Below are 27,045 nucleotides of genomic sequence, written 5' to 3'. Positions count from 1 at the left end.
GCCTGAATACTCCCCATCTACCTTTAAAGCTGGACTTGCCCATGAATAAAGGAATCATAGTGACTCTGATTTTGTCAAGACTCATAAAAATCCAGAGTAATCTAAGAGTGATAAATTAAAAACTAACCCAGAGAGATCATATTGCCTAGGTGTTTGTATTTATTTTTAAAAAATGTTATAATGTTTAAATGAACTTGCGAATACCCATTACTTTTTTTTTATAATTTAATAATGTCGTTTCTTCGCCATGTAAAGATCCAGCTGGATCACCTGTCTAGTTTACAGCCTTTCCTATTTTACTTCTCCTGTTATTCAAAAATAGGATGCAATCCGTCGGACCCTGGTGGGTTCACTCATAACCTAAGCTGAGCCAGCCAGAGTCTCTTCCTAGGGACTCTGACCTTAGAAGGAAAAGAAAACCAGTCTCTCTGGGTGATTTTTATATGTGATACGTGATCTCACAAGCTCAGGGCTCCATTTACACCTGCCATGTCAAGCAGTGAGGAGAAGGATAGCTCCCAAAGCCCGCAGTCCGAGTAACGTTTTGCAGCCTAGCCAAACTGATCTTGCAGTCAGTGAGACGTGTCTGAGTTTTTTTCACTACGCCCTCCCCCTCTTCTTTTATTTGGCTTAAATTAGCTATGACTTGCAATTAAAAAAAAAGAACAAAAGCCCTACGTAAACCTAGTCAGTGGCTAGATTAATGGCCTCTCAAACCTGCTACAAATCCCAAACCTGTGATTTGGGCAAGTTGTCTGACTTCTTTCATTCCTTGAGTGTCTTCCACAGTAAAATTGGGAGTTAAAACCTACCTTCAAAATTATAAAGAGGATTGAAGACTAATCTTGTGTGCTCAGGCAGGCTCCAACTGACTTTCAAGAGCCAAGTGTTAAATATTCAAATATTATGCCCCTTCATTGTTAATCCTGTTAATAGCTTGAAATTGGCAACAGGGAAAGTAGTTAAACCACGAAGATTGGCAGTACTGTTTAAAAAGCTGGAGGGTTTTTTGTTTTTGTCTTTTGTTTTTGTTTTTGTTTTTTTATGGCTGTTTACCAGCACACCCCTGATTATACTAATGGATATAAAGAGCTTAGTATACTGGCTGGCCTATCACATGTAGTCAGTAAAGTGTTGTTACCGTTATTACTAGAAAATTATACTGCACGTTCCACACCAATGAGCCTAAAGAAGTCCAGCTGTTTGTATTATGAAAACATATACCAGATGTCATTAGCAAATAGGGAAGCCATGATCATCAGAGCTTGTGCTCTGGTGCCAGGAACTGTGCTGGTTCAGGTCTCTTGAGAAGCAGACACCAAGGAGAAATTACACGTGCAAGGACTCCTCATAGGGAAAACGCCTGCACAAGGAAAACAGGAAGAGCGTGGGTTGGGGGGGCCAACAGACCGGGAGGCAACTGGACCTGAGTGAAGGAGGAGAGGGGCAAGGGTGGATGCAAGCTGCTGGGCTGCCTGATTCTCCCCAGAGAAACACCTGAGGGCCCTTGCTCTCCGGCGCCCCCTGCCGTTCAGGTCAGCCAGGCACATTTTCAAAACCGCTTCCAGAAGTAACTAGTTTCCTGTATGCTGGCTTCAAAGATGCTGCAGATGTTGCCAACTTTATTTTTTTTTAAGTTTTTATTTAAATCCAATTTAGTTATCATACAGTGTTCTAGTAATCTCAGGTGGACAGTTGGTGATTCAACATCTCCATACATCACCTCGTGTTCATCGCCCGTGTCACCCATCCGCTTTAGCGTGCCTAAAAACAACAATCCTTGTAACGTAAACGAGAGCTCCCTGGGTCCCTGACCATGAATTTGGATTTTTATATGCACCTCAGGTAGTTTTTAAGGAGTGGAAGGAATACTATAAAACCGCATTTTCGGAAGTTTTTTTTTTTTTTCCTTTAAAATTATGAGGTTATTTTAATCACCTTACGTATGGGGTCACTGTTGTGTGCATCTGTAAAATAATGAGGCTGATTGTTGAGATTCATGCAGGGACACAAGAACAACAATGAAACCTGGGCTCATTATTTGGAGTCCCTCTGTTCTTAAGGCCTGAGTCTTCCCATCCTTGCCTAAGCACCGTTTTTCTGGTTTTCCTCCTGTGCCAGGACAGCACGCGCAGGGAGTTGCCTTCATTTCCGTTCCTTTCACTTCTTTTTTTTTTTAACAGTCTCCTTTTCAGTGATCTTGTTTTTACTGTATCTCTTATTCTTTTGATACCATTTATTTTTTTTTTTCCATATCTCTGGTGCTTCTCTCTTGTATTTGCAAAGCCAACCTCCTAAGCCAATAGTTTACAAAAAAAAAAAAAAAAAGAAAGAAAGAAAGAGAAGATTCTTACAATTATCTCGTTAGTGGTTTTAGGATTTTCAGGAATTTTTCAGGAATTTTGTTTCCTCCGGTTCATCTCATACAAGAGCTTTCTTAATATCTAAGCCAGATCACCGAAAATCTACTCTGTAATTTTGCCCGTTGAACAAAAAAATTTAAACTCTACACTGGCATTCTAGATTTCTTATGTTCTGCTCGGTGTACACAGTTCTTCACTTCTTACCCCATGACCTAGAGGTAACTGTTTATGTGATGAAGGTTAGGGTTTATATGGTCATTTGGGAGAATGATGGGTCGAACAAAAGTTAATGGTTTCACTTACTTAAGACCTCAGTTCCTTGAAGGTGCCACAGTGCAAGTGAATTTTTAAGACGGATATGCAATATGACTGTTTTCAAGACTAGTGGCCTGCACAAAACACTTTTGTGAAAATCAGTCTGATTTTATTATGTCATTCCCGACAGCCACCAAGGCTGTCACATGCACCTCTTTTTGTACATGAGTTCATCATCATGTCTGTATCTTTGTTAGGATCTTTCCTCATCCAGATTTAAACATATATACAGATTTTGATGTAAGATGGACCTTCATAGAGGATGCGACTTGAAGTGTTTGGCACATGATAGACTTGGACAGACTCTCTCGTCTTTAGATTGCTGCGTTCAGTAATTTTGAGATACCTTTGGAAGATTACCAGCCAACAATGACATCAAATTTATTCTTCATTAACCATTTTATTTTCTTTTATTTTTATTTTTTTTTATTATTATTATTTTTTATTTATTTTTGAGACAGAGAGAGACAGAGCATGAACGGGGGAGAGCAAAGAGAGAGGGAGACACAGAATCGGAAGCGGGCTCCAGGCTCTGAGCCATCAGCCCAGAGCCCGATGGAGGGCTCCAACTCATGGACCGCGAGATGTTCACCTGAGCTGAAGTCGGACGCTTAACCGACTGAGCCACCCAGGCACCCCCATTAACCATTTTATTGATAGTCTATGAATCTTGCCTCTGACTGTGTTATGTTCAAGACTTTTCTAATTGGTTTGTTTGGTTAATTCCTGTGTCCCCTAGAAGACCATGCGTATTTCAAGGCCAGGTTCCAAATGTATGTTTTCTGTAGTACCAAGCAGAGATAGTGTGCTATGCATGAGGTGAGGTTTGCTGAATTACAAAGTAGTAGTTGGGGGCAGGATCTGGGAAGACTCAGGAGTCAGGGATACAAGAATGTGAGGGAGGGAAGTTGAGATAGAAAGCATAGCAATGCTTGCAGGAGAACGGTACTGGTATGATGAATCTACAGTGTGTGCTGGGACACACGAATGCCTTTCTAATGTTCTCACTTGGCCCTGCATCATGAACTCGTTCACTGTTCACATAAGCCACTAATTGCAGCACTTGGAAAATAGGCTTTTGTCTATAATAGCCCCAAATATTTCAAGGCAGTGGAGCCTCCTAAAGTAGCAGAGCTCAATTTCTCTTAGACCGATGGCCTCTGTCTCTGCATATATGCTTCACAAACGCACCGTTTGTGTTTTTAATATATCATACAGAGATATGGCCTCCCTGCGTTTATAGCTGTTGTAAGGTATTATGCCCAGGGGTATACAGGGTCTGGAGGAAGATTGCTAGGATAAACTAAGAGTTTTTAAACTCAGAAGTTACATGTGAAAGGGAAAAGGCTAACACATACTTGACTGAGGGTATTTTTTTTAAATGGAAACTAGAAATTATTACAACTTCAATGTGTTATCCCCGTAATAGCCCAGCTGATAGCACCAGTGTCTATGTGATAAGAGCCTCAAAGAAAGGTGAGGCAAAAGTCACTTAGAATGACTTGTCAATGAGGTCTTCTGTCTAAGTGACAGTTCTAAAAACAGTGAAGGGTCAATTTTGTGCACTTCAGCTGATTTGATCCAAGAGGCTAACTCTTTACTAAGGACACTGATAGATAACCTTCAAAAGCTTTCCTTTAAAAATAGAGACACATTTGACTTCTGAATCTAGAATTAACTTGCATAAACGCCAAGTAGACTGCCATGGTTGGAATGAGGTTAAGAATGCAGGGTTTGACAGGAAACTGAGTTCTAGTTTTTATCTTCTACTTAGCACCCATTCTTTAAATAGATCCACATCTGCCCCCTGGGCACAGTCAGTGGTGGAAGAGACAGGTGCCAAGCCAGGGAAGAGACTAGCCACAGCCAATGGAACCTTTGGTCATCGTGTTGACCTATCAGTTCTGCGACAGTCAGGGTCTAATAAGGGCTGGGCCGAACCATGTGGAGGCTCCTTTTACCTAAATTGGAAATGTGAGAGCCTGTCCTAAAAGTGCATTGGGGGCTCCTGGGTGGCTCAGTTGGTTAAGTGTCCCACTCTTGATTTCAGCTCAGGTCATGATCTCACAGTATATGGGATTGAGCCCCTTGTGGGTCTCTGTGCTGATGGCACAGAGCCTGCTTGGGGTTCTCCCTCTCCATCTCCTCTCTCTGCCCCTTCCCCACTCATGCGCACATGCGCTCTCTCAAATAATAAAAATATTTTTTTAAAAAGTGCATTGAAAGGTCATGCTTCCCTCAGGCCTCCCTTGTCGTAGTGAAGCGAGGATTGTCAGGACCCACTGGTGAGTTGAAGAAGGAATTACTAGTGGTACAGCTTTTATTTTTCAACTCAACCCTACATGTGTTCTCCCTGGTGAGGCTGTGCTTCTAGAAACTGTGACTACATCTATAACGTTGACCTCCATCAGTGGCAGAGAGAACTCTGGACGGTACTGTGAACTTCTCGCTCTGGGCCCCACCCTATAAATGAAATAAGGGGGGCACAGGGGAAAAGGGGAACAGTGATCACCTTTTCGATAAAGGATAGCATTACATAAAACTGAAATGTGATTTTATTGAAACTTTTCTTCTGGTCATCCACTTATTTTCTCACAGAATTGTAAACAATTGAAGCCTTAACCAAACTGATTAAATTCGTGTTTCGGCACCATATTTCTGTCCCTAAAATATAGTCATGTATGTGTAGCAAGTTCTAAGACACAGTCTATGGTGTTCTAATGTATGTAAATGTTTTTCTTTATAAAGATAGAAACATACAGAATGACCTCCTATACAGAGAGTGGGAACAGTCCCCACGTAGATGAACTGTAATAACTTTAACAGTATCTTAAACATTATGGCATTTAAATTTTTTTAACGTTTATTTATTTTTGAGACAGAGAGAGACAGAGCATGAACAGGGGAGGGGCAGAGAGAGAGGGAGACACAGAATCTGAAACAGGCTCCAGGCTCTGAGCTGTCAGCACAGAGCCCAACGCGGGGCTCGAACTCATGGACCGTGAGATCATGACCTGAACCGAAGTCAGACGCTTAACCGACTAAGCCACCCAGGCACCCCAAACATTATGGCATTAAAAAAATTTTTTTTAATTTGTTTTAATGTTTTTATTTATTTTTGAGACAGAGAGAGACAGAGCATGAGCAGGGGAGGGGTGGAGAGAGAGGGAGACACAGAATCTGAAACAGGCTCCAGGCTCTGAGCTGTCAGCACAGAGCCTAACGCAGGGCTCAAACTCACAGAACGCGAGATCATGACCTGAGCTGAAGTTGGATGTTTAACCGACTGAGCCACCCAGGCGCCCCAACATTATGGCATTTTTGATAAAATGGAATCTTTGAATAAGTGTCTGACCATGTCAAAGAGCTCTTTGGTGTTTGGCTGTTTCTAATTTACACAAGTAGAGTGCTGAGTGTTCTGGATGTCATCAAATATGAGCCCAAGGGTCTCCATGATATTATGACCTCAGCAGTGCTGTGTTTGGCTTCAGGGAGGAGGGTAGATGGTTATGCCTTATATGCTCTTACGCTTATATGCAGACCCTGTCTCCTGGTTTTGCTTTGAGCCCTTCCATATGTCTCAGGCTCAAGTTTGTTCACGAGTCAAAAGAACTTTAAATGGAGGCTGATTCTGGTCCTTAAATGAAATTGTGCTATTTTATCTTATGCGGAAATTGTCCTTCAATGTCTGGTGCATTGAGAAGCAGGAAAGACTTCAGTTGTTTTCATCTATGCAATAACAACAACAATGATGATAATAATAATAATTAATAATAATAATATTAGACATTTATGGTTCACATACTGTGTCCAGGTATTCACATATAACAAATCATATAAGCCTCACTGCACAATGTAGTAAATACCATGATAACCATCATGTGCTAGTTGCATAAAGCAGTCAAAGTGCTTACAAAATGTGGGGAAATCAGTTGTATTTACATAAATGGTTAGAAAAAAGATGATGGCAGAAAGCCACCACCACAGGGTGACAATGCCCGAGGTGAGCTAGTGAGATATTGTACTGGGATCGCAAGAAACTTGTTCTATCACCTTCAGGAAATTACTTTCCATCTGTGACCAATGTACCTTGGTCACAAACTCCACTTGAGCCCCAGACCCTTTGCTACTTACGCACACAAGTTAATGATTACTGTCTGATTGTTTTCTCCACATTCACCATGTGTGTAAGATGTTGTTTTCTTCACACTCACCACGTGGGTAATATCTTGTGAGCTCAATAAATATGGAGAGAAATGCCTACTCGGGGCTCTCGTCTCCTACCAGATGTTAGCCTCTTTCGTATTCAATTCTGCATCTGCTCTCTTGCTGGACAAGAGAGAACTCCAGATTCCTAGTCTGTGACAACAAAAGTTAGTCAAGTTCCCATTGCTAGGCAGGGAAAGAGGCAGTGTTTGAACCCACTGTATGTTCCTTTGCTCTTAGACTCTGTCACATACTGCCTCCCAGATGATGCAAATGTGGTAAACCAATGGGCCAGCCATTTTTGGACAGTGTTCATGTCAGGGCACAGCTCAGAAGATGCCTGTGGGTATAACAGGTATGGAGCACATGGACCTTTGCTCCATTCATAATACATGGGGAGAAGGAATACATGAACTGGTTTTTCAGGGTATTTCTCTTGGAAGAGTGACAGAGGTGAATTTCAAGAAACAGGTGGAGGTCCTAGTTGGGACCTGTTTATTTCTTGCTGAAGTCTCTGAACTTTATGTCATATATCAAAAGGAATACATAAGTAAAGATTCTGTAGAGAGGTAGGTACAATTTGATGAAGTCAGAAGAGGAATCTCTGTTGGGAAGATCTCTAAGGGCAGGACTGAGGGCGAAAGGGACTAGTGTGAAGGTCGTCAATGTAAATCAGAAACTAAATCATGACAACCTGCACCAAGGGTAGGAGAGACAAGGAACACAGGTAGTGGGTGTGTCAGCTTTCACGAAGGAAGTATTGGATTATTTTCCACAGGACCATGACCCACATAAACTATGCCAAACCTCCACACCAGTTAAAGGCCCATTGATTAGGGACACCACTTGTAACTCAACTTTTGGAATATGGTGGTGAAAACCAGAGGAGTTTACATTCTCCTTTCCCCTCCATCAGTTCTTGGCTTGAGGCCTGCTAAGTCTCCTAGCTTTGCTAATCTCTCCAAGAATCCCTTTCATAGATCTGTCGTTAAAACATTCTGAAAGGGTTCAGCCAAGTATGATAAAAAGAGGTCATACTGTGTAAATCGCTCAAAGGCCTGGTTTCATCCCTTACCCCCAGGTGTCTTTTTTTTTTTTTAGAGAATGGGAAAAACAATGTGATGGGTATCTTCATATTATTTCCTGCAAGAGTATATTAAAGCATATTAATTTAGCCCTTGACCGTACATGATTCCCAGATGATCAGTCAGAGCTAGTTCATGTCTGTGTTCAACAATCCTGAATATATGCTGGCCTCACTCAACAGCCATCCATTTCTCCCACAGCCTGGGAGCCACCATCTCTACGCAACTGTTGCCTCCTTACCAGCCCCAGGGTAAAGGACGCCTGCCAAGGGTCATCGTCTTCACTCCCTTTCATCTGCTGTCCTGTTTCCTTTGTGTTGCAAGGCATCTGGAAAGGTCAGCAGTTCGGTCCGAATGAATGCTGACCACTATAGTCATTGACGTAAAAGCCACCTGGTCTCTCCCACTATCACTTAACCTAAATTTATTTTCTTTCCTGTTCCTTGGACTTTCATAAAACCAAGCACTCTTAGAGGACTGCTAGTTCTCTTCCATCACTGGGTATGGTGGTTGGACATTGGTCCTAATATTGCCAACCTAGCATCTGCTAATAAGTCCCTGTTTCTCTTACATCAAACAGCCTCCTATTTGACATGAACCAGAAAGGCCTGTTGTGAACCAGTTGTGATGAAGTTCCAGCAATTCTGACAAGTCCCAGTGGCCTTGCTCACCTGTGGGATTTAGCATAAACTGTTTCCCTATGCACAATCTTTCTCCTTCCGTTCCCGCTGGTTCCTTAACTGCTGTGGTCGTTGTGTCCTAAGGTAGATGTTGGTACCTCTGAGAAAGTGTCCCTGACTACCAAGAGTTGGATTGCTATGCCTTCTGTACTTTAATAGTAGTCTGTATTTGTAGGCAATATAGACCTTTAAAACGTGGCCTCATTTCACAGACCTGAGTTCAAATGTGAATATTGCTACTCACTAATTATGTATCTCTCTCGGATTCATCTTCTGTAACTTTAGAAGAATAATCCTTTCATAATAGATTTACGGCGAGGGTTAATGGGAACACAGATGTAAAAACCATCACAGTTCCTGGAGCTATGATATTTAAGTAGCATTCTGTCTGTTTTTAATGAATACAGACAACTCTAGTGCGGTCTGGCAGGAAGCCCCATCTCTTCATTCCAAAACCTCTCTGCTAAGTTACAGCTCCTGGGTGCTTCTGAGAGACTTTTAACCAGGAGAAGCAAATTGGGTGATCACTACATTTAAACATCTCTCATTGCCCAAATTCTCATCTCTGAGCTAGGAGACTTTGTTGGCACAGCCCAAACACACTCAGAGAACTAAATGCCATCATTTTTCAGGGTGGCATAAAGACAGTTGCTTATGTGCCTGTACCCACTGCTTAATTTCACATTGAACATTGACATAACTATGTGTGTGTGTTTGTGTGTGTGTGTGTGTATGTGTGTGTGATTCAGTACATGTCATGTGTTTTTATAAATGTATGCAAATTTATATTCTTACAACTTGTTTTCCCCACAGCATTATATCAGGGAGTACAATTTAGTGATTTGTCAATTCTGTACATTACTCAGCGCTCATCATGAGAAGTGTGCTCTTAACCCATTCCCCCCGCTCTGGTAACCATCAGTGTATTCTCTGTATGTGAGAGTCTAGTTGTTGGTCTCTTATTTTTTATTTGTTTTGTTTTTTAAATTACACATATGAGTGAAATCACAGGACCTTATTTCACTTTGCATAATGCTCTCTAGCTCCATCCATGTTGTTGCAAATGGCAAGATCGCATCCTTTTTTATGGCTGAGTAGTATTCCATAATATCTAGATACCTAGATATAGAGAAATGGAGAGAGAGAGAGAGAGAGAGAGAGAGAGAGGCAGAGAGATAGAGATAATACAGAGATAGTATGGATGCAGTTGATATAGATATATATACATTTTTCTTATTCATTCATCTATCAGCAGACAATTGGGTTGTTGTCCTGTCTTGGCTACTGTGAATAATGCTCCAGTAAACACAGGGGTGCATCTATGTTTTCAAATAAGTGTTTTTGTTTTCTTTGGGTCGATGCCCAGTAGTGGAATTTATTGGATGGTAGGGTAGTTCTATTTTTAAGTTTTCAGAGGAGTGTCTATACCACTTCCCACAATGGCTGAGTCTGTTTGTATTCCCACCAGCAGTGCACGAGGGCTCCTTCTCTCCACATCCTGACCCACACTTGTAACATCATGGTCTTTTTCATTCTGACCATTCTGGCACGTGTGAGGTAACATATCTCATTGTGGTTAGCATTTCCCTGATGATAAGTGATATTGAGCATCTTTTCAAGTATCTGTTAGTCACTTTTGTGTCCTCTTTGGAAAACAAAAAACATCTGTTCATGTTCTATGCCCATTTTTAATTGGATTATTTGGGAAATTTTGGATACTAACCCCTTATTAGATATATCATTTAAAAATAACTTCTTCTGGGGCGCCTCAATGGCTTAGTGAGTTAAGCGTCTGACTTCGGCTCAGGTCATGATCTAATGGTTTGTGAGTTCGAGCCCCGTGTCTAACTCTGCTGACAGCTCAGAGCCTGCAGCCTGCTTCAGATTCTATGTGTGTTGGGTGTGTGTGTGTGTGTGTGTGTGTGTGTGTGTGTGTGTGTGTGCCCCTCTTCTGCTCACAATCCATGTCTCTCAAAAATAAACATTAAAAAAAATTTTAAAGAAAATAACTTCTTCCAGTCAGTAAGTTGTCTTTTTTTTATTATTATCTCCTTCACTGTGCAAAAACTCTTTATTTTTGTGTAGTTCTAATGGTTTAATTTTGCTTTGTTTTCCTTGCCTTAGGACATAACTAGAAAAATGTTTTTATAGTTAATGTCAAAGAGACTGCAGCCTATGTTTTCTCCTAGGAGTTTTACAGTTTCGGGCTTATATTCAGGTCTTTAATCCACTTTGAGATTATTTTTATGTATGGCACAAGAACGTGGTGCAGTTTCATTCTTTCGCATGTGGCTATCCAGTTCTCCAACCACCATTTGTTGAATAGACTGTCTTTCCCCCATTGTACGTACTTCCCTCCTTTGTTGTACGTTAATTAAGCATTTAAGCATGGGTTTATTTCTGGCCTCTGTATTTTCTTCCATAGATCCATGTGTCTATTTTTGTGCGAGTTCAATGCCTTTCTGATTACTACAGCTTTATAGTATATCGTGGAATCTGGAATTGTGATGTCTCCAGCGTTATTCTTTCTCAAGATGGCTTTGGTTATTTGGGGTCTTCTGCCGGTTCCATACACATTTTACCATTATTTGTTCTAGTTCTGTGAAAAATGTTCTTGGTATTTAGATGGAGATTGCATTTTGTTTTGTCACGCGAGGACCTTCTCATCACCCTCCTCTTCTATAACACAGAGGGCACATGAGCCTGTAGAAAATGAATTTAAAATTTTGTATGTCTTGCCTATTGTTCGATGTGAGCACCGTTAAATTTTTCTAGACTTAGTTTGCTATACCCTAAGATTATGAAAATACTTACTAACCAGCATTTTCTCGCTTCTGTAATCTTGCTTGCTTAACTCATTCCTCCCCTTCCCCCTTCCCTCTTCCCCCTTCCCCCTTCCCCTTTTTATTCTCCCACCACAAGTAACGGACAAAGCCTTCCCACCAAAGGACAGACAAAGGACGCCCAATCAGAGAACAACAAATGTCCTTACTTTAAAATCAACTAATCAGGCCCCCCATAATCTGAAACCTCCCGTATGCTGTTTGTCTCTGTCTATAAAAACGCTGTACCAACCCTGTTCGGGGCCTCTCAGCGTCACTGGCGACGAGTGCGCAGAGGTCCAGGTTCGAACCTGCAATAAATGACCCTTGCCGCTTGGCTTTGACTTATGACTCTGGTGGTCTCTTGCGGGGGGGGGTGGGGGGTTGTTCACGACCTCGGGCATTACAAGCCAATTATTTGTATGTATGACTTATACTCCTTTCCTTGACTCTAGCAATTGAGAAACTGAGTGCTTGAGTAGTCCCAGTAGCTTGTATGCTATTGCCCACAGAATAGCATACTTTTTGTCCAAAGACTTCCCTTGACTTTTTGTCCAAAGAAAGAACCACTGAGAGACTGAGTGTTTTCCAAAATGTTATTCCCGGTGGAAACTGAGCTAAAATACTGCATCACCTTTTAGCAGAAGACTGTTTCCTTCACCTGTTCTAACATTATTAGATAGAGGGCTTTTCCCTGCTTCCTGAGGACCAGAAAAATGATTTCCTGTTGACTTTTCCTGGGAATATTGTAAGCAAGTAATTATCTCTTGTAGTTAACCTTTTAAACTCAATGTTGACATAAATTGGTTAATACTGGTTTTAAAAAATCAGCAGTACATTCAAAATCCCACCAATTTTGTGTGTGTGACTAAGTTTTTTAAGAATGCTTTAAATCTAAGCATATTATTCATTCTGAGGGATCTAAGCAGCAAATAAACATCCATTGCCTCTGCTTTAGAAATAAAATATTTGTCAGATTTACTGATGCAACTAGCCTAGTCTGAATTTACCTCAAAGAAATATTCATTTCCCTATAGCCCATTCCAAGAAATTTTAGTTCAAGAAAATTTATTAGACCTTATTTCTGTTCTGAGAACTAATACCACGTGATAGGACAGACATGGTATTAAAAAACTACTTGTAGTTAAATGCTTCTGTGTTTTTCTTTGTGTCACAGCTTTTTCAGGGGTGTGTTCCGAGGTTTTTAGCACGCAGCCTGTTCAGCCAGGGATGCAGTATTGTTACTTTTACGATCTGATAACGAGAAATGCCACCAAAATATTGAGGGCATCCTGATAGTACTGGGGAGCAGCGGCCATCCTGGTATCTCCCCCTGTGGCCTCACTGTGTTCTCAGACATGGCTTCATTGCCTGGGCCGTATATACTGGCTGCACTAAACTTTCAGCTTCTTTGACAATCTGTGTATTTCCTTGAAACAACAACAGCAGTGGCCAAACCTTAGCTTGCAATGCGACTAACTGTTACACTGTTACTTCCTATCGCTACCTCCTGCCTACTACCACTAACTGCTGCTAACAGCTACTGCTGCTACAAAGGAACACAAAGTGGGGCGCCTGGGTGGCTCAGTCGGTTAAGCAGCCGACTTCAGCTCAGGTCACGATCTCGCGGTCCGTGAGTTCGAGCCCCGCCTCGGGCTCTGTGCTGACAGCTCAGAGCCTGGAGCCTGTTTCGGATTCTGTGTCTCCCTCTCTCTCTGCCCCTCCCCCGTTCATGCTCTGTCTCTCTCTCTCTCTCTCTCAAAAATAAATAAACGTTAAAAAAATAAATAAAAAATAAAAGAACACAAAGTACTAAAAAGATAATATATTAACCAGTTCTTCCCCTGCTTTCAGAAAGAATTCTGTAGGCCTGACAGAGATAAATTGAATGCAAGGAATGACTCTTCTGATCACGTGAGTTGGTTGGTCGACACTGGGACAGGTGTGAAGGCAGTCGGAGACTTCCCGCAGTCACCAGTATCCTCTTTAAATCGAGACACTTGAAACAATGGCCACTTCATGTCCTTTGAGACTAAATCTAGTAATTTAGACTACTAAGAAGCGATTCACTACTCCCATTAATTGTTCTTTTATCACTCATTCACTAATTCATTAAGTCCTTTATTCAATTGACTTTTATCAAGCACATCCTTTTTGTAAGACTCAATAATAGGTACAGCAAAGTATACGAAGATGTATGCAGTGTGTTCCCATTAATTGTTTAGAACACAGGTTAGCTTTAATAGGCTTCCTGCCCCCAAATTAGACTTTTTAAAAGCTAAGTGATCTATGTTACCCCCACCACTTGCTACCCCACCATGGTGGCTAGAATGGGTTTATGGTGAAAACCATAGTTAATTCAAAGTAGAAGCAAGGAACAGCAAATCAATATTTTCTCTGCAGAGAGCCTGCCTTAAGCTAAATTGTAAGAGCATCTCTGTCGCAGCTCCATATTTTTTTTTGCAAGAGTACTTTTTTCTTTCTGCTGCCCATTACCAACCATTCAAAAGACTCCATGACCAATATACTCTAGGACATTGATTTTTAGCTACTGAAAAGCGAGAGATTCCTCATTTCGTTTTCCATGAAACAACAACAACAACAACAACAACAACAACAACAGAAAAGCCTTGTCTTTCTGGATCCTAACTTCTGAGGATGTTGCTCTCAACTAATTTATATAATAACACATTTTTAATAATGATGCCTCACAGGAAAGTTTGCTACACTCTGGTAGATGAACTGATGCTAATGTCTTTGGAGACCCAAATCCCTATGAGAGACAAAGCCCCATCCCAGAGGACTGGCTTCCAGAGAGGGGATTATGGTTGTATGTCTCAATGAAGACCTAATTACAGTGCCAGTAACTCCAAATTGAACATTTAATTCTTCACTACCAAACTTAACAGAATCTACTATTCATATATTTGCCCATTTTCTTCTATTGCGTTATTTGCTTATTTGTTTTCATTGATTTGTGATGGTCTTCCATTGGCTGCTACAGGTGTTTCAAATATCTTGTAGTCTGACCCTTGTTTTTGAACTTTATACTATTGTATAAAATATTTTATTTAGATTTAGCCTAATTTATCATTGTTTTATTTTGCAATGTGTGCTTTTAATATCATGTTTAAAAAATACTTCTTTATACTCACATCACAAAAAATATGTTTTCTACTAGACTTCCGCTTTTTTAATTTGGAGAGATATTGAAACTTAGTGTCCAATGAATCAAAAAGAAAATTTGCCAGTAACATTTCCAAAAATTTTAAAAGGGCTTTAGATATGTACTACCCCAAATCAGTAAAATATTAAAATGTAACCAAGAAGATACATATCAAAACCATAACTGTGGTTGATGCTGAGTCAACAGAATGACACCAGGTACAACACAGTGTTTATTTACATTTGTATGATGAATAACATGGCCAGAAGATCTTACGTGATAGTAAAAGCTGTAGCAATGGCAACAGTAGCAATAACTATCACCATGTATTAGCGTGTACTATTTCACAGATCTCAAAGATTTTGCATTCATTGTATCACTGAATTCAGTAATGTGAAGTAAATATCATTATTATATATGAAACTTCATTGATTAAACAAAAAGATCAAAGAGTTCAGTGTCATAAAACTAACGATTCTGTAAGAATTTGAAAATTGGACCAAAAAAGAGGTTGTCTTAAGGTCAGTGTGGACGACAGAAGCTTCTGAAGGTGGCTCCTGAAGGTGTTGCCCCTAAATCCAGAGAACGGGTGCCTATGATTATGTTGTGTTGTATGGTCCACTTTAATATGGGGAGTCTGGATGGGCCTAACCTAATGGCAGGAGTCTGTGAAAGCAGAAAGTTTCCCCAGCTGGTGACAGAAGGGGCAGGCATCTGGAAGAGACAGAAAACCCAGAAGAAAGAACTTAGTGCATTGTCACTGGTTTGAAGTGGGAGGGGGACACAGGAGAAGGAATGAGGGGGGTGGCCTCTAGGAGCAGGAAGTGGCCCCCAAATGACAAGGACCTCAGATGTACCCCCACAAGGAAATGGATTATGCCAAGGACTTGAATGCACTTGGAGACAGATGATTCCTCAGATTTCCCAGAGAAGAACCCAGCCAAACTGCCTTATGATTCTGGCCTTGTGAGGACATAAACAGAGAATGCAGCCAAATCCACCTGGCCTTGTGACCTCCAGAACTGGAAGACATTGATAAGCATGGTTTTAAGCTGCTAAGTTTGTGGAAACTTGTTAGAGTAACAAAGGACCATAGATGCTCCTTGCGGCTACCTGACAATGCCCCCTGAATATGTAACTCCCCTAAAGTCTGTCCCATAGTGATCAGATTAAGCTTTGAAGGTTCTGCCTTCCATCATCACTGATAGACATATTGCTATTATCATGAAGCTTTCTACGACTGCCACTACTACTAAAAACGACAACAATAATAATGCCCTGTACTGGGTGACCATGTGCCAGGAGATAGCCAGATCGCAATTACAAAGATTCTAATATAATAGGTCTCAATAGGGGTGGGAATCTGCATGTTTATACAGTTACTAAGATAATACCGTTACACAGTCAAGATTAGGAAATCACTGGGTTATAATAGGCTGCATTTTGCTCGGCCAAAACGTGTGTATCGAAGCCATAACCTCTAGTGCCTCAGAATGTGACTGTATTTGGAGATAAGGTAATTAAGGTTCAATTAGGTCATCCGATTTGGGTCCGAGATCAGTATGATGGTGTCCTTGTCACAAGAGGAAATCTGGACACAGACATTAGGGATGTCCATGCACAAAGAAAAGGCCATGTGGGGACACAGCAAGGTGGTGAGCCAAGGAAGAGAGGCCACAGGAGAAACCACACCTGTAAATACCTTGAGTTTGGATGTGGAGCTTCCAAAACTGTGAGAAGATAAATTTATGTTGTTTAAACCACCCAGCCTGTTGTATTTTGTTATAGAAGCCCTAGCAAATCAATACAGGTGCCATTCATTTATTTTTTTATTGTGGTTTTGGTCCTTATTTGTAATAGTAATTTATGCAGATAAATCAAAATGCCATGCATCACCACCCTCCAAACATACACAGAAGATAAATTTATATAAATCTTCTGAGGAATTGAATATCTTCTAGAACTCAGAAGTTGTTAAATCAATTCTCAGGTTAACTGCCTATATATATATATATATATATATATATATATATAACCTTTTTATATATAAGGTTTATATATAGGTTTATATATATAAAGGTTTATATATAAGGTTTATAACCTTTATATATATATATAGTTATATAGTTATATAACCTATATAACTGCCTATATATGTGTGTGTGTGTGTATACATATATATACATATATATATATACATATATATATATATAAAACCTTTTTTTAAAATCTAGGACAAAGATTTAATTATTAAAATTTTAAGATTGAAAAACACAAAAAAGAAATATTTATACATTAACTAGGGAAAACATAACAAATTCTCTTGGGTCATTTTAGTTTGGAAATATACTCTAGTCATGCCTTATGTGAAGTAATCAGAATAGGGTTCAAGTTTTCTGAATAATAAGAAGAATGATTTTTTTCCAGGAAATTGTCTATTAATGTAAAAAATGTAGAGTTGAGTTAGATAATTTGGGGGAACAAAAATTAAAACAGCTCAAGGAAAATCATGTCTATGAGATGAGAATTCATTTTTTTAAGGAATTATTTGAAAAAGTTTGAAAAGCTTCATGTCTATAATTCCATTTTATTGTCATTATATCCTAGATTTCATTAGAAAAGGTGTCTTTGGTCATAGTACTATTTTCAACTAATGTGCTATTTTTAATTACATTATAAATAATACACTTGCATTGTTAACATTAATGACCAACTCTTTTTCATATTACAAGTAAAAATACAAGTTCTTTTTTCAATTAGCTTTTAACATAATAGTTATAGATCATATTCCATTGTTGCGAGCTTCTGTTCAAAGGCTATGATGAGAGCCTCTTTGAAACAAGGAATGATAAATACAGGAAAACCTAAGATCAGAGGTACGTCAACAGAGCACAAAAGTCAAGACAGAACAGGATTTTAGAAGCAAATTGCTAAAAGGAAAATGCTTTCCAAGTTCATTAACAGACAAATTGAAAAGAGTAAAAATGGACCTGATTTCATGTGAAAAATAGCAATTTTTAGTCCTTGCTAATGCAATTAAATGGTTCATTTAGAAAAAGTCTACTCATTTTAAGGAACGGACTCTTGCTATTACAAGCTATTGAAACATGAGGTATTATTATGAGGCCAATTTTTACAGTGCGTTTGCGTAAGACCCTCATGTTCGTTGTAATTTTGCCAGTAAATATAGCTATATTTAATTCTATGTTCTTTGTTTTTTACTTATGATTAAATAATACAGTGACTACAGTGAGGTCAGGATGAACTCAGTACTAATACCTGTGATGTGTCTGTTTGCAAACTGAAGTCATTCCAAATGTTAAAAGTGGTGACATTTGAAATAGCCTTCAGAGTACGTGTAACATTCACCTGGAAGAGAAGAAAAAGATACTGCAAAAACGTTTCCTCAGTTAAAGGCTGCCATAAATTTTGATTTGGGGAGGAAAAAAATGCCTCTTTTCTTTCTTCCCACCCTGCCTTCTGTATCCCGTTTTCAGCTTTGCAGAATTGCTTTCTCTAAGAGAAGCCTAAGTATATTTTTGCATCGAATCTCTTCAAGGCTTCACCACACAAAGCCCATTATAAATAAAAGAGGAAATGGTAAAATTATGGGGACCGTATCTGTCAGGATTTACTTGGAGAAGCGGAACACTGAGTATTGTGGGAGTTGGTGGTTTATTCAAGGAGAGGAACACTGAAAGAGCGAGCCGGAGGGTCAGAGAAAAAGTCACTAAGTCACTCCTCCGCAGGTGCTCAAATGGATCACACAGGTAAATGTGAGAAACCTACCAAGTGGAGCCATCAAAGTAGGACTGTGGGAGGGAAGACGTGGCAAAACCTAAGGGAAGTTGTCTCAGTGCCACGTCTCGGGGTGGAGGACACGTCTGGGGGCCTTGTGTCCTGTTGGTCAGGAGGGCCAATTTTGGGGCAGACCAGCTGGGGGCAGAAAAACAGCGAAGTAAGTGCGGGTTGGATAGGACAGGCTGCCTCTGGCCATCACTGTATCGGCTGCAGTGGCCTGACATTACTGCCTTTATTGTCACTCACAAGCGTGCAGTGAAGGGTGTTTTGGAAAGTGTAGTTCACAAGCCTTAATCCAGCTGCCAGAACACAATGTTCCATAGAAAAGAAACGATGGTGGTCAGATTAGATTTCTTAACATATGGTCGAAAGGAACTGAGGAGTGCCCGTAAATTAGCTTAAAAGTGTTTGTGAAACCATAAAACCATAAAAGATGAGATTAGATATATACATATATGTTATTAATATATGTACATTATACACATATTATATGCATATATGCATATGTATATGTGTATGTTGTATAGTACATGTATATATGTATCATATGTATATACACATTGTATCCATCTTCATATATAGTATATGAATGCACGTATATGTGTTATAGCCACACATCAATGAATGAATGTGCATTTTTCATGGAAGTTGTTTCAGATCTTTCCTCAGCTTATACCAGACACCTGAGGTACAACAAGATTTGAAACCACTTCTTCTAAAACGATCTTTTTTTGGCAAGCATGAAATCTGTCATTTGCCACATCGTGCATAACTGGTGACGAAGCGGTAATTCATGTTTTAAATTTGAACATTTTATTTTTATTGTGTGCATGCAATGAAAGAATAACTAGGGTTTTTAAGTGAAAAGGAAATTATTTTCTTGCTGTTGAGAAATAACTAAAGTATGTAGACTAGCAGGGATACTTACATGTACATTTTCATAATAACAGAAATGTATAAATATGTTTATGCACATACGTGTCTATAATAAACATAGATCAAAGAGTGCTAACATTTAGTGTCTTGGAGCTGTGAAGAACTGTAACAACATGGATGGATCTTGAGGGTATGATGCTAATTGAAATACATTGGAGAGAGACAAATATTTTAAGATTTTCCTCACATGTGACATCTAAAAAAAAAAAAAAGAAACTCAGAAAAAGGACCAGATTTGTGGTTACCAGAGGCTGAGATCCGGGGAGAGGGAAGTTGCATGAAGGATGTCCAAGGTACAAACTTCCAGTTATAAGATAAGTAGGTACTGGGGATACAACGTATGGCATGAAGGTCATGGTTAACGCTGCCATATGGTATATTTGAAAGTTGTCAAGTGAATAGGTCCTAACAGTTCTCATCACAAGGAAAAACACATTATTATTATTTTTTGCTTTTTATCTATATGAGATGATGGTTGTTAACCAACCATTGCGATAATCATTTCACAATATAAGTGACAAGGCATTATGCTGTGCAACTTAAACCTAAAAAGTGCTATATGTCAATTATGTCTTAATGAAACAGAGAAAGAATAAAAATAAAACAAGCTAATTTAGGGGGCCTGAGCTCTGCAGGAGTTTTTTTTTTTTAAAGAAAAAAAAGAAAGAAGGGAATTTTGCAATATGTAAAATCATGGGAGCCTTGAGGACATCGGGCTAAGTAAAATAAGGAAACAACAGAAGGACATATATTGCATGATCCCACTTACATGAGGCATCTAAAATAATCTAATAGAATCAGAGTAGAATGTTTGTTGCCAGGGGCTGCAAGGTGAATAATTTCTAGAAATTTGTTGTACAACATTGTTGCTATCATTAACAGTAGCATACACTTAAAACTTTCTCAATGAGGTAGATCTCCTGTTAAGTGTTATTACCACGATAAAATATACTTCTAAAAAAAAAACAGAATTAGCACAGATTTGCTCCATTTTGACAATGGCATTTGAGACAATGAGAATAGTGTACAAAATGTTTATCAGAGAAAAGCATATTTTATGTGTGTATATATTTATTTATTTACATTATATACTTATATGTAAGTAATATATAATGTATATATTATAATTACGTTATTTATAGTTATTAACTATATATGTGTGTATATAAATTTGGTGCTAGCATAAAATCTAAGGGACAAATGATGTTTAAAACAGAAGTTGAGATGTAGAACAAGAATATCTCTCACTCTCTCACAACCTACCCCTCCCCATCACTCTGCCCATTATAGCAACATGCAGTTTAGAATGTTGAAGGTTTAAATTGCACAAGTATGAATTGCATGTATCATTTCCTTTGACAGTCATTCTCATGTTGCAAAATAGCGCAGAGGCAAAGTGTCTGGACTCTGGAATCAGACACATGAGGTTTGAATGGTGGCTGTGTGATATAGTAGATAAGAGACATTAGGCAATTTACAACAAAAATAGTTAATTCTGCAGTGCTTTCCAGAATGTTGTTATCTATGTGCTTTGGATGAGTACAGTAGCCTCTTTGGACCTCAGTTTTCCCATTTGTAAAACCAGGACTATAAAACACTGTTTAGACAAAATATGTGAAACTATTATCAAAATGCATAGCACATGGAGTATTGTTCATTGGTTTATGTTTTGATGTTCTAGCTGGAGGGAACAGCATGTGTAAAGAGGTGGAGATGGGAATTTGGGGGTATTGAAGAAACAGAAATGAGGCTAAACTCAGGGGACACTAGCAGGAAAGGGAAAGAATTTATATAATAAGGCAGAGATGTAAGCAGAGTGCAGAACATGTAGAACCTAATAGACCATGGAGTAGTGTTTGGGTTTTTATTCTAGAGATTTTGTTGCAGCCATTGAAGGACCCCCTAAGAGCAGAATGCACATCTTTTCAAGTGCACAGGGACATCCTCTGAGGTTGATCATATGTCAGGCTATAAAACAGCTCTCAACAAATGTGAAAATATTGAAATCATGCGAAGTGTGTTCTCCATCCAGAATAAGATGAAATTATAAATCCATAACAGAAGGGAATTTGACTAACTCCAAAATATGTGGAAATTATCAACACACTCTTAAATAGCCAATGAGTCACAGAAGAAAGAAAAATTAGAAAGGACTGCGATATGAAAGAGAGAGAGTGAGAGAGAGAGGCAAGCCATAAAACACTCTTAATTATAGAGAACAAGCTGGGGGTTGCCGGAAGGGAGGTGGGTGGTGAGATGGACTAGATGAGTGATGGGGAACTAAGGAGTAACTCGTTGGGATGAGCCCGGGTGTTATATGTAAGTGATGAATCACTCAATTCTGCTCCTAAAACTAATATTATGCTATATGTTAACTAACTAGAATTTAAATAAAAACCTATTTAGCCAAGAAAGAGAAAGCACTCTGATATGAGTGAAAACAAAAACACAACATAACAAAATTGATGGACTGCAATGCTTAGGAGGAAATGCATAGCTGTGAATGCCTGTATTAAAACAGAAAAAAAAAAAACAATCTCAAATCAATAACAGAACATTTGGCCTTAAGAGCTAGAAAAAGAACAGCAAATTAAACCCATACCAAGCAGAAGGAAGAAAATAATAAAGATTAGACCAGAAATAAATGAAACAGACACTAGAAAAATAGGGGAAACGAACAAAACCAAAAGTTTGTTCTATCAAAACATTGGCAACATTGGCCAACTTTTAACAAGACAAGTGGGGATAAAATAAAGACAAATTAGTAAAATGAAAGAGAGGAAAAACTGTAGGTCTTAAATAAAAAGGGATTGTAAGAAAATACTATGAACAGTTGTATGCCAACAAGTCAGATAACCTAAATGAAATAAATTCCTAAAAAGACACACTCTAATGAATCAGAATCCAGAAGAAAGAGAAAATGTGCATGGATTTACAACAAGTAAAGAGACTGGATTAGCAATCATAAAATTGCATCTCCCACAAAGAAAATCCCCACATCAGGTGGCTTCACTGGTGAATTCAGCCAAATGTTCAGAGAACTAAGGACAACTTTTCACCAACTCTTTCAAAAACAGAGGAAAATGGATCCCTTCACAACTCATTCTAGGAGGCTAGTATTATTTTAATACCAAAACCAAGCAAAGACATCCCATGAAAAGAAAACTAAAACAGCATCACAAGATTGGTTCACTATATGAATAAATAATAAATAAAATAAAATAATAAAATAAATTAATAAATAAAATTAATAATATAAAAATAATAAATAAATAAATACATTAATAAAATAAAATACAAAACCCACATGATCATCTTAATAAGCACAGAAAAGTTAATTGACAAAACCCAGCAAAAGACAAAAGAGTTCTTTTTTCTGAGATCAAGAATAAAACAAGACAGTATTTCTCTTCAACACTGCACTGGAGGGTTTTACTAAGGTACTTAGGCAAAAAAAAAAAATTGTCTTTTCTATGTTGAAAAGAGGAAATAAAACCATAACTTTTTCCAAATGCCCTTGTCTTGAATTTAAAAACCTTAAGGAATTCACACACACACACACACACACACACACACACACACACACCCCTTGATAGACCTAATGCACGAGTTCAGTTTTGTTGCAGAAAGACAGTTGATCTACAAAACCAGTTATTTTTCTACACACTTGCAATGAATAATGTAAAGAAAAAAAAACAAAGAAAACAATTCAATTTGCAATAGTATAAAAAAGAAGAATGAAATAGTGCAGAGTGAATTTAATAGAAGGAATGAAAAACCTGTACAATGGAAATGACAGCAACCTTTGAAAGAAATGAGGGAAACAAACAACAAACCTAGATAAATGGAAAGACATCGTGTGTCCATGGATTAGAAGTCTAAATATTTTTTAAAATAGCCATGATATTCAAATTCATCTACAGTTTAAACCCTATCCCCGTGAAAACTCCCTGCCTTTTTTGCAGAATGGTAATCTGACCCTGACATTCACACGAGAATACAAAGGATCCAGAACAGTCAAAACATTTTTGAAAAACAACAAATTTATGGGCTTTACACTTCTTGATTTCAAACCTTCCTGCCAAACTAAGAGAATCTACAAAACGAAGAGAATTGAAAAACATAGTTCCAGCAAACATGTGCAACCAAACGTCAGAGCAGCATTTTACATATTAGCCAAAAAGTTAAAACAACCCAAATATCCACCAACTGATGAAAGGATTGTTTTAAATGGGCATATTCCTACAATAGAATATGATTCAGTCATAAAAAGAAGTTCTGATACGTGCTAAAATACTAACGAACCTTGAAAATATGAGAGGAGCCAAACACAGAAGGGCATATGCTGTATTATTCCAGTGATAAAAATGGTCCAGCAAAGGCAAATCCATAGAGACAGAGGGCCACACCTACCAACTTTGTGTAGACCAGCAGTGCCCACGAGAGCCTGTGGTCCCCTGCTACTCACTGCCTTTAGGACTACCCTACCTACTCTACAGGTTTCTCCTGGGTACTTTATAGAGAAAAAAAAGTCCCAGGAAGGCTTTAATTCAAATAATAAGCCATGTACACGAGAATGGTTCCAAGACCAACGCCCAGAAGCATGCGATCATAATCCCAGGGTGCCAGATGGCCATTGGGCACGTACATGCTAAGGTGCCATTGTGGCTATCAGGCACTCTGTCTCCTGACCTCCTGTCTCCCGACTTGTCCACTTCGGCCAAGGATGTGTTGGAAAAGAGGGCCTTCTCAGGGAAGCATGATGATTTGTTGGGAGATGCAGCAGACCAGCAGGTGCGAGAGTGGCATAATCAAGTCTGAGTTGTCCCAAAAGATGTCATGGGAACTGCTCAAGAGAAAACCATTCTGAAACACAGCTGGAACAAGCACCAAGCAACCATAACCATAGCTGGTCAAAGAGCTAGAACAAGGTCAGGTCCTGGGGGGTTAGGGGGCGGGGGGGGGGGGGCTCTTGCAGTCATTAACCCTTTAGGTGCTGGGTTGTGGAAAGTTGGGGAGGTAATTATATAGGAGTCCAGAAGACTGGGTCAAATTGTAGAGGGCAAAAAAAGGCGGTCTTGCTTAGAGCAGTGGGTCTTCATCAACCAATCCAGAAGTAGTACAGTGTTTTCACAAGCAGGGTGGTCATCCCTTTGCATATGAGCTGGATGTGAGCACTTGCTGATGGGTTCTGAAGAGTGAGCAAAGGGAAGAAATGAATCAAGAATAATTCCTAAGTATTAGTCTGAGCAAACGGGTGGATGCACTTAGCTAACTATTATGCTGATTAATGAGAAACAGGCTGGGGAGAGGTAATAAAAAGAGGTTTAGAGCAACTCACATTCATAAAAGCATGCATGTTACATATGAGGCTTATCATTTATCCTGAAATCCTTGGCAAATTTGGGGCTAGAGATACAGATTTTGGATGGTGCTTGAAAGTCTAGGACTCTGAAATCATCAGCTCAGCCTGCGTACCTAGCAAAAGGGGACCAGGAATGAGGCCCTGAGCCCTCCAGTACTCAACGGAGAGGAGCGAAGGAGCGCATGGAATCCACAAGACCTCCTTCACTTCTAACATCAATTGCATGTCTAAGTGGTTCCCCAAAACAGGCTGAGTTTTGATAATTCTGTAGTATGACTCACAGAACTCATTGGAAGGTGTTATTTTCTGGAGTCTGTGAGTAACAGTATTCATGGAGTATTTCCACCCAGGTCAGCTCACCCGAGCTGTGGTGTCCAAAATTGTTGTTGGGTCCATGGTTGACTGCACATCCGAGTGACCTTTAGTTTCCAGGCTTTCCAGAAGTAGAGCAGACACGGGAGGCCCCAAAGCCCCCATCATTAACCACATGGTTAGACTGCCAAGTGGCCAAGGCCCCCTGCTGAACAAAGACACTTTTATGAGGCAGGACGTTCCAAGAGTCTAGATGCCACCTCCAGCAGTGTAGGGAAAGGGCTGGACCTCTCTGTGTAAGGCCAATGTTTACCACACAGAGCCAATAAACACACCGAGGCGATCAACGCAGAAAGGACATCTTGGAATGCCACGGGTTCACAATAGCCACAACATGAGGATATTTCAAGAAGGAGAAAGTACTCATTTGTCTCAAATTCTGTTACAGGTTTAATGAAGGTCAGAACATGGATGTGAACAGTGGATAAAGCAACACCAGTGACAACTGGCAACCTTGATAAGATGTTTCAGTGGAGTGGTGACACCTGGAGCTGTGGAAAGCGAGACCGTGAGTACCCAGTATAAGTTTTGCTTTAAAGAGAGACAGAGAAATTGGACAGTAGCAGAGACACAACATGAGGTTATGAGGAGCTTTTAAAAGATGGATGGTTTTCGCGTGTGTCTATTCATCACCATAAAATATTGAGTAGATGAGGAGTTGTTGAAATGCAGAAAGAAAGGAGCCGAGCCCAGGAAGCAACCAGGTAGTGAGGTCAAGAGCTGGAGAAGAGTGGACCTTGGTGGGGGCAGGGCTCCTTCATTCCTCCTAGGCATGCAGGTCATGGTGATGGATGGTGAGGGAGTGTTTTGTCGTGTCGGTGTCTGTTAGACCAGTGAAGGGTGAGACGATCATCATCACACAAGAGTGAAATGGAAGACCCTGCTGGTGGGTCGACAAAGGAAATGTAGGTGTAAATAGTTGCCTCTCAAAGTGGAGAAGTAAACTCACCAAAGAAATGGTAGGAGGGTCAGGAAGTGTGGAGTGCCCTTTCAAGTGTGCGATCGAGATTGTAGCTGACACTGTAAGCAAAATGGAAGCCTTGTGTGCTTGCAGCCGTTCCCTGTGACTGCAGTGGAGGTAGGAGGGGAAAGTTAGAGGTCGCACTGAGGAGGTAGTTGGGTTGGTGGCTGGTGGAGTCTTTACCGTGTGGGTGGGGATGCCAGAGAAGGGAACTGGGGGCGTAGCCATAGGGAGTGAGCATTGACTGGAGGCCTCAGTGAGCCAGTCACTGCCATTTGATGTCTCTGTTGAAAATTGACCCCACACTTTCTGTAGATGCTTGTGCATCGATATCAAAATGAGGTGGTTCACCTAAATATTAGCATAACACACCATCTTGGTTTCTCAGTTCATAGCCTTTCTGGGTCACACTTACGTGCTCAGCCAACATTCCAAAGTCCAACTGTTGTGCCAAAGTAGCTGGGGGTCCGAGTGGCCTCTAGCCCATGCGACACCTAGACAAAACTAGGTCTCCTGCCAAGCACGCCCTAGCCATGGCGGGGCTCTCTCTGGGACCCTCAGCTTCCTTTCCTGACCGTCGCAAGACTACCCCGATTACTCCAAAATTGTCCAGTTATATGACCTCCAAAATGACAGGTTCAGGTGCTAGATCCAGCATCGCTGCTTCACATTCAGCATCTCCCTCCTGCCCGTACTCGGTGAAATGCCTCTCTCTCACTGGTGTTTCCTGGGTACATACTGCTAAAGGAGTTAATGCATTGATACAAGATAGTATTAGAACAACTTGGAAAACAATGAGGGCTTTTAAGAATTGAAAGAGATTTAGGGCCGCCTGGGTGGCTCAGTCATTTGAGCATCTGACTCTTGTGTTCAGCTCAGGTCATGATCTCATGGTTCTTGAGTTCAAGCCCCACATCAAGTTTATATACACACACACACACACACACACATATATATGTGTGTGTATATATAT

The 27,045-nt window shown here is 39.8% G+C and overlaps 1 long non-coding RNA gene across 1 annotated transcript in view; it reads left to right on the top strand.

Moving 5' to 3' along the window:
- The window catches only part of LOC113596945 (uncharacterized), a 580,975-nt gene extending 554,342 nt beyond the window's left edge, over nucleotides 1–26,633 (top strand). Inside the window, exon 4 of the long non-coding RNA XR_008290728.1 lies at nucleotides 25,500–26,633. This is a non-coding gene — a long non-coding RNA (uncharacterized LOC113596945). The remainder of the gene's footprint in view (nucleotides 1–25,499) is intronic.
- The last annotated feature ends 412 nt before the right edge of the window (nucleotides 26,634–27,045 follow it).

This window comes from Acinonyx jubatus, chromosome D1 (genome assembly GCF_027475565.1).
Source record: "Acinonyx jubatus isolate Ajub_Pintada_27869175 chromosome D1, VMU_Ajub_asm_v1.0, whole genome shotgun sequence".
NCBI classification, from domain to species: Eukaryota; Metazoa; Chordata; class Mammalia; order Carnivora; family Felidae; genus Acinonyx; species Acinonyx jubatus.
The sequence above is the reverse complement of the archived record's forward strand: the minus strand, read 5'-3'. Positions and strand labels throughout refer to the sequence as shown.